The 18,763-nt window shown below is 38.0% G+C and overlaps 1 long non-coding RNA gene across 1 annotated transcript; it reads right to left on the reverse strand.

Moving 5' to 3' along the window:
• Positions 1-254: 254 nt before the first annotated feature.
• Positions 255-17,456, reverse strand: LOC120324106. The gene is made up of 3 exons (XR_005565118.1): positions 17,185-17,456; positions 7,946-8,033; positions 255-2,271 (listed from the first exon to the last, which is right to left on the reverse strand). It is a non-coding gene; the product is annotated as an uncharacterized LOC120324106 (long non-coding RNA).
• Positions 17,457-18,763: the final 1,307 nt, after the last annotated feature.

An 18,763-nucleotide genomic window follows, 5' to 3' on the forward strand; every position in this document is an offset into this window, starting at 1 on the left:
GTTTGCCAAGTATGTTAAATCAAGGTTCTTCAGTTGTGAGCTATTTGGAAAGGTGTTAATGATGAGAAGATATAAGCTTATTGAATCTCAAACCCTACTTCCCTCACAGATTAAAGTTCCTCCACCATTTAAAACTGAGTATACATGTTACTGTGTATATTCTTAAAACCAGTTAAAGTCCACAGTACTTAGGACCTTTGCTTTCGCTTTGTGCTGTCTGGAACAGCATGAGAAAGTTAAATGATGCTGTTGGGTTTTCACCAGATTTAAAGGTCACTATTGTACCATATATTCTTTCAATGAATCATAAAAATCATTGTAACTGCCTTTTTCTTGCTCTGTGTTTTCCAAAGTATTGCTGAACCTAAGCCACATCATTCAATTCCCTAAACTAATATAATTGTGTTTTGGCTGTATATTCTTCTCTACAGCAGATTGGTTTTGTACAGCTCTGTTCAACAAAATTTATCTTACCCATTTCAATACATTCAGGTCTGGAAGAACTGTTTAACAGTAACAGGATGACACACAAGGTAACAATCTACTGCCAAGCTGGAAATTTCAAAAGAAAATATGTCTACTGAATTCTGCTCTCTTACAGTTAATTACTGGTATTTAGTTACTTATGGTGAAAAAGGCACTGCAGGTTTATGGTTATTTGTGAGTTGCCAAGGGTGTCTGAAAGCCAGAGTATGTATTTACTAATCAAAGATATTCAAAAATGTTCAGCCCAAGGACGCCATGTTTAAAAATATTGGCCAATATGCACATAATCACGCGAGGATGGAAAGAATGCATTCTAACAAATCTTTAATCTCTAAAAAAAAATAACAATGATGCCAAGAAGATTTCTATGTAATCCAAATTCAGTTTGTTCTTGAAAATCTGTCCGGAAGGAGGGAACAAGATACAATTCACACTCATATCTCAGGCTTAAATAACCAGTTCTAATTGAAAGTTCTTATGTTAATTTACTTTCAAATTCTTTGACATAGAACAATTTTCAACTGATTGATGCACACAGAACAAAGGAAGCAGGTAAAGAACATGGAAATATTGGTTTGGGGAAAGTTAAAGTGTACATTTCTCATATGTGTCTGTCTGGGACAAAGGCAAAGAACCATATTTACAGCTCTCAAACTAACTCATTCTGTGAGGAGAAAAAGCATGCAAATGAAAACTCTATTTAGTGTGTGGGTACTGTCAGCACCAAAACTGATTTGAAAGTTTGCTCAGTGTCAGAAGAATGGCCTAAACTTTTCAAAGTCTGTAAAGTCTGTAAAGGTACAGACTTCTGAAGTTTGGTGATACGAAGCTTGCTGCTATAGTCAGCCCAGATCAGTAAAATAATTTAGATTATATGCTTCTCTTTCAGGTTTTGTCCATGCATCAGAAAAGCTAGCAGAGAGAACAAACTTATTCAAGAATAAATATGAAAAGGACTTTATACTCCTCTTTCCCTCTGTCACAGTAAATGCCCTTTATGACCTTATGTTTCAGACCACTGACACTGAAAGATTTAAAATATGGCACAGTCTAATCACCCAGAAGGTGTAACTTAGTGAGCTTCATCCTATGTTTTTTCTAATCATAACGTTAAATTTTGGGGGGTTATGTCTTTCAGACTTTTGGGTAAGTTGAAATGCTCAGGTAAAATTCGGATTTTCCATATCTTTCAATTTTTTACAAGGAATTACTTTTCTTAATAGTAGTTATTAGTTTTTCTGAAAGATGCCATGGCAAATACAGATATGCAAGGTGATGCCTGTGCAGGTAGTTCCTATCCAAATGGTGCAAAACCAGGGTCAGTTTGTAACTTTGTCTCCCAGAGGGTCTGGCAGCGTGAGAATGCTCACCACCCCCTGACCAGACCTGAGCCCTGGTGAAAAGAAAAAAAATCTTGTGTTTTTGAAGTGTGGAAGTAGTAATCTCTTTTTATCTGAGAGGGTACAGCTGGAAAATAGTAGGTCTCCTAGCAACCTGAGAGCAAATAAATCCACATCCTTTGCCCTGAAAGGAAGCTCAGGCTATAGGCTCTATCTAATATGCAGGAGATGTATGTAGATGCTTGCGTACAAAGGGAACAGGTTATGTTGGAGAATACTTCTAACCTGAACTTTATATTGAATTTTGCTCAACTGATTTGTTAGAGACCTGCCTGTGTTACTCCTTCAGATGGGCAGATGCTTCTGCATGCCTTGGGGTCTTGCTGGGGTCGCAGAACTACAGTGTCCTCTCAGGCACCAAATTTCACACACAGCTGACAAGATCCTGGAAGTACAGAGCAAAAGTGAAAATGCAACCAAGCTTTTTATTAATTGGGTATTATTTAGTTAGTTAGTTATTCCTACAGTTATCTGGAATAATTGAGGTGGGGGTTTTTTGGAGAAGGTATGACAGAGGTATGCTTTATGGTAACAAATCCTCAGAGCCAAAACTAACCCCTTCAAGGAAAGGATTATTTCTTCTTTCAAACACTACTCCTCCACCTTCCACACCCCTCTGCCAAAAATAATTTTGGAAGCAGTATCCTAAATGACCCTACATGCAGTACAAGCAATTTCAGATCTCAGCTGGCATCAGACCAGGTAGCTGGGAGATGTGCAAAGTAGATTTGTAGTCTTAGTGCTTTGTATATGTTAACACCTCTGCATATATTGTCCTTGAGACTTATGAGACTTAACTTTATTAGGCAATAGGGATATAAAAAATCTGCTGTTATACAGTGACTGCAAGAAATGGGGCCAGACATACACCTGCAGGTACATCGGGCTTTCATTGTCTGTTGCCTGTTATGACTTGTCTGCCAAAGTGCACTGTTTAGTTGCTCTATAATTCCGTATTTGTGTGGAGTTATTTCTTACTAGAAATACACTCTGACAGCTCTAGTAATAGTTCTACTACTGACTATAATATCTTAGCTTGTCATGTGGTCTTCTTTTACTTATTTACTTCTTTTTCTCAGGTATATTAAAACATGCTTGAGTAGATCATATTAGATTATCACTGAAGATAATTTTTGTATTCATCTCATGATCCCAAATTGAGAATATTAAGTAGCACAGCCAGATTGTGGAGTCTCCCTCCCTGAAGATCTTCAAAAACCATCTGGACATTATCCCGGGCAACCTGGTCTAGGTGGACATACTTGAACAAGGGATTGCAGTAGATGACATTCCAGAGGTCCTTTCCAGACTCAACCATTCTTTGATTCTGTTATAAAATTCAGATTCCATTTAGGTTTTATCTTTAGAAATACTTTGATATCTCATAGTGACACTTGTTAGGTAATTGCAGCAGCGATACAGCAAATAGTTGATTTTCAGCAAGAAGAGAGTTACATTCTACAGGCACATTGATTTCAATTTTCTGCGCCTAGTTCTTGTTTTAGCTAGTGAATGAGTACAATGTGTTCATCATGAATTTCAATGAAGAATTGAATGATATTATTTTAGAAAGTCTTTTCCAATTGCATTTATTTACCTAAACATCTAATTTATTCTGAGGTATTCTATCAGAAGTCTTTTTCTTTTTACATAATGACCATTCTAAAACATTCCATTTTTTTTCTCAATAGACTTAAATGTGCCAGTCATGTCTAGAATTTATACATCAGCTGTTTTTTATGGTTTTGTTTGTGTATGTTGTTTTTTGTTTTAAAATGTGAGTTATTGTTTATGTCAATCTATTCTTCCAGTGCTAGGCATGGATTTTTAGAAAAATAATGTAAATTGGCATAAATTTATTTTGTTCTACATACCACCTCCAAACAGAAAAAGAAATGGCTTATACTATTTTGTTTGTTTCCAACAACTTATAATTTTTAAAATTGTTTCATTTTGATAATTGTGCGTACGTATATTGTTATGTGTGTTTCATACTGAGATATACCAATATGTATTCATATGATGCTTATATGTACATATATGATACAATCATTGGAAGACAGTCATTTCATGTTGAGTATTTAGAATTAATTTTGCTATGTGTGCTAGAACAGCTGATTACAAACAAGGTGAAAGTCTGTGAAATCTGGTCTATGTGATTTCATGTTAATGACTTATCTTTATTTTGATGTCCTGTTCCTCATTAGAGAGACATGAACTTAGGACATCTCTTTGATTCTCTTCTGCTTGCTAGTCATGTCTATTGTCTATGCAAATCTCAATGGCAAATAGGAGGATATAAGGGCATTTGCGGGTTTCAACAGAGAATAAAGAGCAGACTTTGACTTCTTCAGGGGTTTGTTTGAAAGAGTCCCATGAGATAAAACCCTGGGTGAAAGAGAAGTCCGAGAATGCTGATGGGTATTCAAGGATCATCACCTCCAAGCTCAAGGGCAGTTCTATACGAATAAGCAGGAACGCTTATTTGTGAGGAGACTTGCATGGATGAACAAGGAGTTTCTGGCAAAATTCAAACACAAAAGGAAGCCTACAGAAAGCAGAAGCAGGGAGAGGTAACCCAGAAGGAATATGGAAACCCTCTCTGAGCATGCAGTGATGGGGATTAGGAATCCCAAAGCCCAACTGAAATGGAATCTGGTGAGGAATATCAAAGGCCAAAGAAGGGATTTTTATAAGTACCTAGGTGACAAAAGGAGAAGTAGGGAAAACACGGGCTATCTCTTGAATGGGGCAATTGTCCTGGTGACACAGGACGTGGAAAAGACTAAGGTATTGAAAGCCTTCTTTGCTTCAGTCTTTACTAGCAAGACCAACCTTCAGAAATGCCAGGCCCTGAAGACCAGGGCAAGAAGTTGAGATTCACAACAATGAACGGTTGGTTCACAAGATCACAGAATAACTGAATGTTTTTTTCTGTAGTTATGCAAGTAATTTTCCAGATATCTCAGGCATGTTTATAATTATCTACTAATGTAATGTCAAAGACATACATTTAAATCTGATGACAATGTTTTGTATTACTGGAATGGTATTTTTCAGTAGTGCCTGTCATAAGTCTGCAATAAGTTAGATCAATGCTTTCAGACTTTAGGTTTGACCTGTACCTTCAGTCTTGATCTACATTTTAGTTTGGGATTCATGATTATGCAGAGAGCAAATGTCTGCCTGGGCAAGAAGACTGAGGCACAGGCTGCTGCAGGGAAACCAGACTACACTCAGTCTTGACCCCAAAGTAGGGAAGGCTTATGCCTCCTTTAGACCACTCAGCCTTGAGCGGGAGTTCGTAATCAGACACAATTAATAAAAAGGGTAGTATACATCCTGGTACTCATATTTTTCCCCTTCACTGAATGGTTTTCCTTTTGCAACCCAGAAAGCATGACATTTATTCATTCTTTTTTGCTGCATGCTTAGTTTTGGGACTTAGCTAAGGATGGTTCTCTCAGTTTACAAGATAGTCTAATGCAAATTTTTGTTTGTTTGCACACTGCTTCCCCCATTCCCAGTACACATTCTGCTATCAAACAGGCAGACATCAATACCGTGTTTTGGTGTCTGAAGTGCAAGATCAGTAGCAGAACAGTCTGAGACCTTCCTATGCTGAATGCAGGCTAGGGAAAGGAAAACGTAAATTGAACAGGTAATGTTTTCCTAGAAAGCATCTTTTATTAACTGGACAAAAGGTGTCTCGGAAAAGTAGAAGTTTACTGTTGTTATCCTAATTTACTGATTTATTTCTTTATTTTTTTTCATTTGAAAAAAAAGGTCTCAGGATCCATTTCTGTTCTTTTTATTGACCAACAGACTGTCATGTGCAATTAGGACAAAAAGAGAAAAGAAAAAAAAGACTGCTCTTCCAGACCTAACCCTACAACCAGTGAAGAGAATGAGAGCATATAAAAATCGTATATGCCTCCTTCTTTTTTTGGAGAGAATGACAAACATTTGAGAGGTACTTCCTGTATATGTTTATTACTTGGTTTGAGCTTTTGATGAAGAAGCAATAAGAAACTTGGCACTGCTTTATTTTGGTATCTTAAATGCTGAATCCAGCTAGAACAAGTATTCATGAATGGCAGTTTTAGACAAGGACTTGCATATCTTTACTACAAAAGATCAATGGAAAGAAAATAATATCATATGTGAGGGTATGAAATTCTTTTAATTGGGAAGGTCACAACTGCCTAATCTTTTAAGCAGCAAAATGTCAAGAAATGTTCTGTGGAAGGATCTGGCGAAGACTTTGGTTCACTCCTTCCTGCAAGTGTAGTTTGTGTCAACAGATACCTCTATTTTGCCTTTTGCTCAAAGGGTTATGAGGGAAAGTTCAGAAAAAGGCCATTACATACAACTTCTAGGGAGGGGTTACAAGCTTAAATAATAGTGTCTAACTGATCAGAGTTTTAAGAAGAGAAAGAGTGGTGCTCCCTGTCTATAGTGTAGGAATGTAGTATAAATCATTGAACATATAGAAATGTTGGTAGTAGGTGGCCTGAGTTCTAGGTATTGTTTAGATTTTGTGAACTCATATCCATCCTTACCACCTTTAAAATTCACAGACTGACATTCAGGTACATCACTTTATCTAAACAGAAACTTAGGTAGAAATACGACTCTGTGAGTTGTACTCAAAAAGTCAAAAGTTACTTTAGAAAATTAGATTTTTGATTTTAAGACATTAAGAAACTCCACAAAAGTTTATGCCAAGCCTAGTGGCATACAATTGTAATTTCACTGAGCTCTGTGTCAGAAATACTTGTTACCTATCAGTTTTGTAACTAGAATTCTGCAGTCTTGCTGCTGAAAAGTAAAACCTTCATTAGTTCATGATGAATTCAGTCAAAAAGGATGTATCTTTCATGTCCTCTTACCATCTGAATTTTCAGTACTATTTTGATATTTGATATTGATATAAATTTTGATATTATTATATATCCTCTGGGGAAAATTATGATAACTGTCATATATTTTTGGATGAGACTAACAGCTTTCTTCCAGAGCTTTTAACAAACACTGGGATTGTAGGATAGGAGTTCTTGAACATAAAAGTGATTGTGTCTGACAACTATAAAGATGAGAAGATCTGAGACTCTTTATTTATCAAGGAGTCTCTGTGCTAAAACTGAAACCTTAAGATTTCTTTGAGGGTGTCTGCTTTGCCCCTACTGACATGTTCCACTTATAATAAATGTTTTCCTTTCAGGTACCTTTCCTGTCAGAGCCTAAAGCTGCAAGTGATTCCTGAGAATAGCTTTTGTTTTTTACAGCGGTGCTGTATTTCAGTGGGATTTTCTTTGCAAGAGGACTGGAAGAGAAGGTTGCAGAAACTGTGAGTCCTGGCTGTGCTCTAAACCTTGCCAGAGAAGGTAGCTTTTGAAGCTGGATTCCGAGGGACAGAAGAATCAGATTCCTTGTTGCTTTGGAGCCCTGCTCCAAGACTGATAGGTGCAGTTGGTATAGGAATGGTCTAGAAACGTTCTTTGTTATTTTAAATTCAGAAGTCTTTGTGCAGTGAATGTTAACATTGAGACTGAAGAAAATTTCATCACAAGGAAGAGAAGTCCGTGGTGCTTTGAAAGCACATATGAGGAAGAAAATATCTGATCAAGTTAGTGAGCAAGAAAAAATACTCTTTATCCTAATATCATTTTAAAATACTGGTAGCAAAAATGCTAATAAAGGTGTTACTGAGACACAGCATTGGGGTCTTTTATTCTGTGGATGCCACCTCTAATGATAGTCTCAGTACCCTGAAAGAGAGGAGAGTGCAGAATACATGCCTTTTTTCCCTTCAGATCTGTACAATTGGAATTCTCATTAAGGAGTGTCCAGAAAAAGAAGTAGGAAATGTTACAGGAGAAGGACAAAAATACACAGAAAAGATCCTTTGTGTTCTCTATTTCTCCCTTTTCTTTCTTTGTTCTTTTACTTCTGTCATTCCTTTAGAGAGGGAGGAACAAAATCAGTTGTAAACATACGTAAGTGGGGAATATTTTAATTTCTTTGGTAGAAAAGATGTACAGATAAAGAAAACCCACCTGTAGAGTGCACTGAAGTCACCATACAGTGACGGCGAGATGAGGGTTAAAGGGGCAAGTCCTCTGGCCTCTCCCAGCATTGGGGTTCCTGAAGCAAGAGAAGAGGGCCAACAACTCATAGTGGATCTAAGAAGAGGCTAATCCAGTTTCCACTGCAGGAGTAAGAAGGTAAATTGACACATTTCACCAACCTGCCACAGAGGTAGCATTCTTTTGGTCAGAGGAGCATGGAAAATTAGAAGCAGGAAAAACACCAAAGCAACACTACACTGGGGTTAATGAATGAAAATCCTAAACAAGAAAAGCAACATTTCTAAAGTAAAGCAAAATAGTTGAGAGACAGACAAATAACAGGATATGTCTGGTAGAACAAATAGATGAGGAGTCTACAGATATTTCCATGAGTCACCACTGGGCTACACATGGTAACCAAAATGGCACAGAGAAATGATTCAAGGAGATGCAAGGGAAGTGAATGCAGAAGAAATAAAAAGGAGGATAAAAGCGTTGCAAGGCTGAGGAGACAGGGAAATTGATGAGATGGAATGATGTCATGGAGACATACCTTTCTTGGCCAGACATGTGGAAAATTGAGGTACACAGATTATAGTTGTGCTTATGATCTGCTGCCAGCAACTGCTTGTTTACAGCACTGAGGGTTAAGATGACAGCTGTACCTTAATATGACAGGAAACTTTATTTCACAGTAAGTCTGATTGGTCTGGCAAGGAATCATGTCTGGTAGCTGTGGAGGTCTGAAGAGACTTTTTAAATCTAGTACAAATTTGAAAACAACTGAAGTGGAAAAAGAATATATCTTTCTTTTTCAGATTTATGATACTGAAAAAGAAATATCATTTTTTCTGAGAATCATTGCTAGATGCTGGCGGAAGCAAACAAAATCAAATGCACAACTTGGAAATCAAAGCATATTTTAAAATGAAGGATTTATTTTTATCCTTACCAGGAGTAAAAAACTGGAATGAACCTGAGCCTACTCTTACCATGTAAGTGTCTGACATGAAATAAACACTTTTCTGATTTAATGGCTATCCCCATGGCAATAGCAGAGGATCTTACAGGCTGAAGACTGAAAGGGTTGAATAGATGAGAAGGAAGCACAGTAGATCCTGACACAGCCCAAAGTACAGCATGTATCTTCAGAACTGAGCTGTGAAGGATACATGTAGAAGGAACATTCTCTGTATTTCCAGGGTTTATCAGTAATATGAGATAGGAATACACTGCAAGTCAGGTAAGGGCAAAAAGAACCCTTGTTAGTTTTAGAAACACTGGGGTTACTGTGCCTGGAGCATTAAAGGTCCATTATTTACTGGTTGTTTAAAAGTTTTATTAACTCCTCTTTAGTACCATTTACAATTTTATTATTCTATGATTTTCTATTCCATGGCTCAAACACAACCCTGGATAGTTACCAGGATAAACTAGAAAGCCAACAGGAGCTGTGCCTATTTGTTCCAGGGTTGAAAGGAGCTCTCTAGTTGTAGCTTTAAGCTGAATAACCCTTGCAAACCTGCTGCAGAACTTTATATGAATTACTGTTTGTTTGTTTGTTTGTCTATTTCAGTTCTGAAATAAAGCAAGGAGTGAGAAATAAAAATGTTATTGACACCAACCAAATTCTAAGTTCTTATTTTGGCAAGAATAAAAAACTAATGTTCTGACACAGAATGTTCCAATTTGGCACAAACAAAACCATTAGGTATTTGAAAGAAAAGCCAAAGAAATAAAGTATTAGTTTCATAAAATATGATGTGGCAAATTCATGTCTTAGCTCCATAGGGTCAGGGATCAGATTTCTCACCCATGTTAGGACTGGCTGAATTCTTTCCCATCCTACATGCCCCAAATCCTTGCAGAGCATCCCACTCTCCAGCATAGTAGGACAGTTCTATGTTGAGCTTTCTGTTTAATCCCTGTTGATATTCTTACATTCAATTAGGGGAAAAAAAAGATAAATATATATTCTTTATATCACAGTGTGAGGGCAAATTGTTTGCTTGGTTTACACCAAGGTAAGAGGGCAGGTTTCAGTTCCCTCAAGCAGAAAATGGAATTGAATTTACATCTCTAGTTCCCTGCATATTCCTGAAAACTCCTGGAAAATTCTGATTCTTGACGCCTTGTTTGACTGGGCAACAACATTCTTTTTTATTTTAATCCATTTGTGTGTGTGTGTGTCTGATTCTTAAAGCAAACAAACCAACCCACTTAAAATCTTTCAATACAGCTGAACTGAATTTGTTATTTAAATTCAGGTAGACCGAAATTCTAGTTTCACCAATTATTCATCACTAGGAAAAAAAAAATCTACCCAGCTAGTGTTGAGAGGGAATAAATTCTGCCCAGATGATCTTTACAATCTCCCCAAACTCAAATTCATTGGAAACACCCTTGTCTTGACATCTCCTTCACCTCCAAAGTCCTTTGCACAATAAAAATAGGAAAGAGGAGATCATGGTTTTCTTCTTCCATAAACAAAATATTCTCTTGACTCATTTATGTTTTCTGATCCTTTTAGCCCTTACACTCTTAATAAAGCTAGAGGGTACTACCTTGCCATTGTGTCAAGGGGAGGATTGTGGCAAGATGTCGTGTGTTTTGAAATCACTGGACCGTCCTAAATATACATAAATTTATAAACCAAATGGCTGAAGCTATAATTGTTCCTACCTTCCTCCACAGTTAGCTCAGATAGTTGCACATTCAAATTTAAAGGCAGAGGCTGAAAACAAGACAATCATTTTTGATAGTGCTATATGGCATCTTTGAAAACCTCAGTGGAAAGGGCCATTCCTGCGCAATACACGGTTGCACAGATCACTATGAACATTTATTTTAAATTGCAAGGCAGGATCTGAAAAGAGCGCTTAGAAGTCAGAGTGATCAATTTATTTCAGATGGCCTTTGGTTTGTGAAGATTTTTCACTGAAAGCAGCTGAGCTAGAGGAGAAAGCACGAATAGCTACCTTTGCAATCTTTCTGTGACAGTGCCTAAATATTATGCATAAAGATAATAAGGCTACAAAGTCAAGAAGTCTAATGGAAAAAAAAAGCAAATTCACAGAGTTATAGGATGATCCAGGTGGGAAGAGACTCCAGGAGGTTGGTAATCCAAACTCTTATTCAAAGCAAGGTCAATTAGGAGGTCAGACCAAGTTGCTCATGGTTTTATCCAGGTGGGTCCTGAAAATGTGCAGTCCCAGAAACCTGCCCCATTGTTCGACAGTCCTTACAGTGTTAAAATTTCTCTTTCTGTGCACTCTGAGCACTTTCCGGTTGCAATTTAGGTTCATTCTCTCTCATCCTGCCTGTCTCTGTCTTCTTGATGAACTTGTCATATGTCCTTGAAGGCTGCTTATAGGACCCCCCTAAGACTTTTCCTATTCAACTTTGGGAAACTTAATTAAAGTTTTCTCCACAACTTTATTTTAGTTTCCTCTTGTATATGCATATAGTCTGTGCTATCATGGAGTCTCTAATTACCTTATCAACGTCATTCTTTGTTAAGATTTCATCCTCATTTACCTAATAGAATGGATAGCATCCTACTTAAAGGGCAACAACTTATTAAATTTTTATTCTGGATTGTTCATCATGTGTCCTTATTCGTTGTTTACAACACACTCTTAAAATTAACCCCCTAAGGAGGTTTTTCTCAGTATCATTAATTCCATCACAGTTTTCTATTAGTGTTGACTCTAAGACTTGTGTGGGAATTGGAATTTGCATTACATGCAATTGCATAGAACAGTCCTGTATTTTTAATTTCTGATTTAGAAAACAAAGGAAAATGTTCCCACAAAATATTTTCAAATTAGAGTTTACATGGAACAGCTCAGACTGAGCAAAGCTGTTATATTAATAAATGTTGTTACATGATTTGATTTCACAATGTCATAATTTCAAATACCAGGTGGGCTGAAAGTTTATTATGCTTATTTTAGAAGGAGGAAATTGAAGCACAGAACAAGAAAGTTTTAGGACAACTATATATTTTGTATGTCTAGACTGAAACAGCTGAGAACATTGTTAAAAAGAGAGTTGAGAGAATTTTAGAGTCCTGAGCCCTTGAACTCTTCCAAATAAAGAGATGAACACTTGTGAACCTTAAGGAGACTATAACGCTCTAGAAAGAAAATGAAAGGGACTTAAGTTTTTTCTGAGGGTCTACACAGGGACAAGCATCTTGACTTAATTATATTTCCAATCTGTACTGGAGAACAGAGTGCAGCTCATACATCTGCTGAGAGGATAATTGCCAAAAGTTGATTCTCTCCTTACAAGTCCAGTACATAACTAAAAATAAGTGACGGTTTTCTGATTTGGTTAGTCTGCTCCAAGACACAGCAGGTTTTGGAGGAGAGCACACAGAGGAGGCCAGCATCTGTGCCCAGAACACAGATCCACATCCTCTGCAGTGGTGGGTGACGTGGCAGGGCACAGACTCTGGCTCCCCACGACTATCTACCCCTGACACATCAGAGACCTTGGACCAGACTTAGTTCCTAAGGATGGATGCAACTCTGCCTCTGGGGGATGTAGAGACACCAGAGGCCTTTCACCAAGGGCCCAGTTTAGACATGCTTCTTGCCTGCAGCACATGGGTGCTGGGGAGAGGCCAAGCTGCCAACTGAGGGAGCTGGAGAGAGTCCACAGGTTTCACAGCATCAGAGACGGCAAGCAGGAGATTGACTGGAGCTTTTCCAAAACCCAGCAGGTGCCAGAGTCTGAAACTCCAGCTACATCAACAGAGGGCAAGGCAGAGTCCATGAGATGAGTGGGAAATTCTGGAGTGAAAGAGACTTACCTATCAAGAAGGGTGATCTACATTAGGAGGCATTTAAACAAATTGGACATGTACAAATCCAGGGGACCTGACAGGATGTTGAAGGAGTTGCCTGATGTCATTGTGAGGCCACACTGGATTACCTTTGAAAGGTCATAGTGATCAGGGATGAGGCTCCTGAGGACTGGATGAAAGCAAATGCCACTGCTGTCTTCAAGAAGGGCAAGAAGAAGGATCAAGAACTACAGGCCTGCCAACTTCAGCATGGCTCCTGGGAATATCTTGGAGCAACTAATACTGGAAATCACATCTAAGCATCCAGGGCAAGACAGTGTTTTGGAATAGTCACTGTGCATTTACAAAGGGGAAATCATTCCCAACCATCTGAGAGCTTGCTATGATGGCCAACTCAGTGGATGAAGGGAGAGCAGTGGATGCTGTTTGTCTTGCCTCTGGCAATGCTTTTGACTCTTCCTCTCATAACATCCTAACAGACAAACTGAGGATGTATAGATCAGATAGGTGGACAGTGAGGTAAACTGGAAAACTGAAAAAGCCCTGTGCTGGAAAGGTTATGATCTGTCTGTGACATAAAACCCATCTGGAGGGCCATCACTAGTAAAATACCCTACAGGTCAATACCGAGGACAGTGCTGTTCAACATCTTCATTAACAATGAGGATGATGGAGCAGAGTACATCCTGGGCAAATTTGCACATGATATAAAACTGGGAGGAGTGGCTGAAGTATCAAATGGATGTGTTACCTTTCAGAAGGAACTTGGTAGGCTGGAAAAAATGTCCAGTGGTTACCACATGAGGTTCAACAAAGGGAAAGGTCAAGTCCTGCCCCTACAGAGGAATTACCCCATATGCCAGTAGGGATACACCTCCATGCTTAGGGCCAATGGATTGGAAAACCGTTTGGTAGAGAAAAGCACTGAATATCTTGGTGGACACCAATTTGAGCATAAGCCAACAACGCATCCTTGCAGCAAAGAGGGCCAAAACCATCCTGGGCTTCATGGTGGGGAACACAACCATGAGGCTGAGGGAAATGATCCTTCCCCTCTACATGCTCTGGTGAGACACATCCAGAGTGCTGGATTAAAGCCTGGGCTCACCTGTACAGCAGAGACATGGGCATACTGTATCAAGTCCATCAAAAGGCCACAACAATGATGAAGGGAGTGAGACACATACAAGAAGAGACTGAGAAATTTGGGATTGTTCAGCCTGGAGAAGAAAAGGCTCAGGGAAATCTTACCCATGTATATAAATATGTGAGGAGAGTGAGTAAAGATGGAGCCTGACTCTTAATGGTATTCAGTGACAGGACAAGATGAAATGGGCACAAAAAGAAATAAGGGAAATGTCAAGTTCTTCGTCTGTAGAGGTGTTCAAAACCCAGCTGGACACAATCCCAGGGAACAGGCTACAGGTGATACTGCCTTCCAGACTCAAATGGTCTGTGACTCTGTGATTCTATGACTTTTTCCTCCCTAAATCAGAATTTCAATAAACTCTCTACAAACAACATGAGTGGAGCTTGCTTTCATTACAGCTCTTTCCTTTTGTCCCCCTTTTAAAATACACTCAGAAACCTCTTGTTTGTGGTTTTTTGTGTCTTCATGGATTTTGTGGAGTATATTTGTGGAATATATTCTGAATATATTCTCCATGTATTCTAAAGCATAGATTGTGGACACTACCATTACTCAGGACTGTGTGGAATTATGCTCAGGTTAAAGTAAGGTGTATATATAGTCCACAGTCCCATCTGCATTCTCACTAACAGATGGTGAGAAAAGGGTATCATAAGGTCATGCTTCCCTTGCTGTACCTTTACTGCATAAACTTCCTGCAACCTGGCAGTGGTCAGTGTTTTTATCTGTGTCTTTAGTGTTTTTAATGGTCTTTTCACCCATGCATTTATCAAAGTCTATTTGAACCAATTTATATTTCTGGATTCCCTAACATCCTGCAGCAATGTTTTTGACTGTATCTGTTTGCTTAGATTAATTTATATATTCCTGTGTTGTGACTAGTGAATAATCAGTCCCTCTTCACATTCTCCATGGTGCTTATGATTTCATGCACTCTTAGAACATTCACCTAAGGAATCTTTCTTTATTAAAGAATGCTAATCTATCTACCTATAAAGCAGTTGTTTCATACTTCTACTTATCTTTGCCACCTTCCACTCTCCTTATTCTATTACACATGTCCATGGCTGAGAATACAGGACCGTATGTGATGCTAAAGATATGGATGGACAGTAGCATTATATTTTTTCTTCTGTCTTTTTTTTCTTTGATTCTTTCCCTTTTCTAATAATGTGTAATATTTTGGTTTACCTTCGGAGCAGACATCACCCTAGAATGATCCACAATGCTTCCATGATCCATTTCCTGAGATGCAATAACTGATTAAGATAGAGCCTTTCAGTAGATAATGTCTAGGTAGAGTTCTTTTTCTCCATGTGTTTACATTCATCTGCATTAAAACTTATCTGCAATTTTCAATTTTGGTAAACCTGTGGCTTTCCAACAGCAATACCCCAGCTATGTTAGGCAGTGCTACATTCACTCTTTCTGGCTTTGCTGTGCTTTCATTCTGCTACATCATCATGATGTGTTTGTGGCCTGTCTGCAGCTGCCTTCTTCACAGTAAATCATTGGTGGTCATGTTTTTGGTGGTAAATCATTTCTTTATCATATTTATCAATCATGAGTAACAATCTCATCAGAAGATATAGTTCTTGCTATCCCAATGCTATTGCGATGCCATTTGAAAGAATTGCATTACAAACCATATGAATTTTTTGTGTGTTTGTTTGTTTTTTTCCAAAAATTTCCATGCCTAATATCAGTGTACAGCACTGAAGATATCTTATTTAAGTATTCTGCAGGGGGAAAAAAAGTCCTTCATTACTGATATTCTTACTTTAAGTGAATAATATTTAACACAGATGCATGTCAATCTCTGTATCTTTATAGGTACTATAAAGATAGGTACTAAATTTTCGTTAATTTTTCCAGCTACTTAGGCTAGAGGTAATTTGAGTTAGTCAATTAAAAGTCAAATTTCACTGCGAACACATGCCTATTGAGAAGCATGCTGTAGTCAGTCCAGGGATACTATATGCCACAAAAATAGATTTATATGATCATTTGTTCAAGTATGTCTAGTATTGTAATCTCAGGGAAGGCAAAACTACTATAAAAAAGTCTCATCATAAACAAATACTATATTTTTACCTGTGATTCCTTAATGGGCCATGTCTTCTTATATCACAAGCACTGGTTCTTTCAGACATCTTGCTGTATATATATTCTTTGTAATTTTTTTAAGTAAAATAGCCTTAATGAAAGGAATTGTTCTTTTTAGGTCAACATTAAAGTTTTGCCCTAACCGTAGATTTTTGATTCTGTAAATCATCCTTATAGTGATTCTTTGAAGCATTTCTTTTCTTTTCTATAATATCTTGGCAATCATTATCTTGATGGTTTCCAATAAAATCCCAACACTACTGAAAGCCATCCCTTATAATGAGTTCTAGGAATACACTGTTCTGATTCTCCAGGGCTATTTTTTGTAGGATCTTGTTCCTAACAATTGTGCCAGGAATAATAGCCCTCATTTTCACCTGAAACCAGACCACATTTTTAATCAGATCCACAGGACATAACATACCTCTTGACTTAGCTTCATTTCACTGTCAAAATGCTCTGAGTGTGTCTGCAACCACTAATTCTTTCCCCACTTGATGTTCAATTTGCAAAGAATATATTTGTAGCTGAAAAAACAAACTCTATTCTTAGCAGCAGCAGAATGGTTTGCCAGACGCCTTTTGACACTGTCAACGTGTGGTTTACAGTCAGTGTCAGCTAATAGTGGCCTCCCATAAATAAAAACATGAAACATTTTTCACTCATGGACTGAGACCAAAGCCATATTCTTTATTTCCATTTATTGGAAGCTTGGTTTTTGTTTGTTCCTATGATGATTATTCTATTGGGGTTTTAAGTTTTGACCACATTGTAAAGGATTGTGCAATGCTTTTCTTAGAGCCCTCAGTGAACAAACTTGTTTTGCATTTATCATCATAGCAACTTACCACTGAAATCTCATCAACCACTCTAATTTCTTCCCTTTTTTAAGGGCCAGAATAGGTGTTTTGTCTCTATCAGGATATCAATTTACTACAGCCTGGCTCAAGGAGCACAGAAAAAAAATAACCTGTATTGACCATTTCTCTAAATATTCCCCTCGTTTCTAGGTAAGAGAGTTTTAGTGTAACTGTATAGCTTTTTGGAGTTGATATCTAAATGAAGGGTCCTTTTCGTGCACTGAATTGCATGTGCCTGGACATTAGTTGATTCTCCTTTTTCCTGCACTGTTCTGAAGCAAAGAGTCTACTTCCTTACCTTCTTGCCCCAGACTTAGAGGGTTTTGTGGAATTGCTGGCATTTTTCAAGTGTAGAACATAGAAGATAGATGTGAACTTCCTTTTCCCCTGATTAGAATCTTGGAACATGTTTGACACAGCTGGTTTCCTTGTCATCTCCAGTGAATGCATCTGTTGAATGAAACGAAGGGTTTTGGCATGTTTCTAATGTGGTCTTTTTCTCCAGTACTATTAAAGGAACATCTTTTCCATACTATGTAAAATGGAGTATAAATACATGACACAGGAAAAACCTGGAAAAAGATAATGAAAAGATATTACTATCATACCCTTCCTTTTGCTTTTTTCACACACACAAGTGTACAAAATTGATACCAGTGAAGCAATTAGAAAATCTGCTGCTAAGACACAGTGAAGCAGGCTGCAGACATGCAACAGGAGAGTAGCACATGGCAAGAGGGGATGGGCAGCAAAGCCAAAAAGCCGAAAGCTGGCTGGTGAGTGAGCTAAGTAGGAAGTAGAATGGGCCAATCCTGGGGAAGGGCAGTGATGCCCCAAGGCATCATTAGTGATATTCTTACTTTAAGTAAAAGGGACACAAACACTGAGCTCTCTGATGCTACCCTGATTACAACTGCCATTGGATTATGGCAGTTTGTTTTCTTCTGTCCATAAGGTTATTGGTTGTTTTTTTTTCCTTAGAGCAAATGTTTGATTTTGGCATCACTTTGGTTTCTCCTCTTCTGACCATATGAGATGTAATGTTTCCCATTAGTTCTCAGGCTGACTGTTCATTTGTCATCTGCTGCATCATTGCCCTATGGGGCCCTTTGAGCTACTAGTAGGGTGGTGTTTGTTGTTCCTTCTCTGTGCATGTACCACAGAAATGCGTGTCCAAGATTTGTATCTTTTTTTTCTATATGCTTGGCATTGACAGTGCAGTTTGGCAAAGAATAAGCAGGGGGTTTTGTATTACTTCCTTGTGGAAGTTTATTTTGAGCTCTTGTATACTTTTCTATCCTGGTTAGCTATTTTCACATATCTTCCTGGGCTTAGATGTCCATGCCTAATGCATTTATTCTGGACAAGTAGGCTCCTTTCCTTGAGAAAATCTGATGGTTCTGTCCAAAGGTTAATTTAGGGAACTCCACAACAGTTTTCAAGTGTTCTGTCTTGCATCTAATTCTAAATTTATCATTTAATATGTGATTTTGTTAGTGCCACATACCTTCCAAGCCACAACCTTCAGCTGCCAGGCTTTGTTCAACTACTTTTACTTTTTAATTCTTAGTGTGTCGAAAACTGCTTCTCCTAAGTTTCATCTTCATATGGATATAAAGAAAAGAAACAGCAGAGGAAAAGTTCAAGGTGAAATGATGCAAAATCAACAGCTACACTATTGTTTCTGTAACACAGTGTGTAAAATGAGCATGGTACTCTACTGTACTGACAGCACAAAATTTTAGTTTTCCTGATTTTTATTCTATTACTATTGCTCAGATTTTCCTAAAATTATCAATTTTAGAAAGTTCAAAACAGAGGAACTTCAGCCTCCAGACTCTGAAATCTATGAAAAAATACATGTACCAAGAAAGCAC

Source organism: Pipra filicauda, unplaced genomic scaffold, assembly GCF_003945595.2.
Source record: "Pipra filicauda isolate LSUMZ 115617 unplaced genomic scaffold, ASM394559v2 scaffold425_size644529_pilon, whole genome shotgun sequence".
In the NCBI taxonomy this organism is placed as follows: domain Eukaryota; kingdom Metazoa; phylum Chordata; class Aves; order Passeriformes; family Pipridae; genus Pipra; species Pipra filicauda.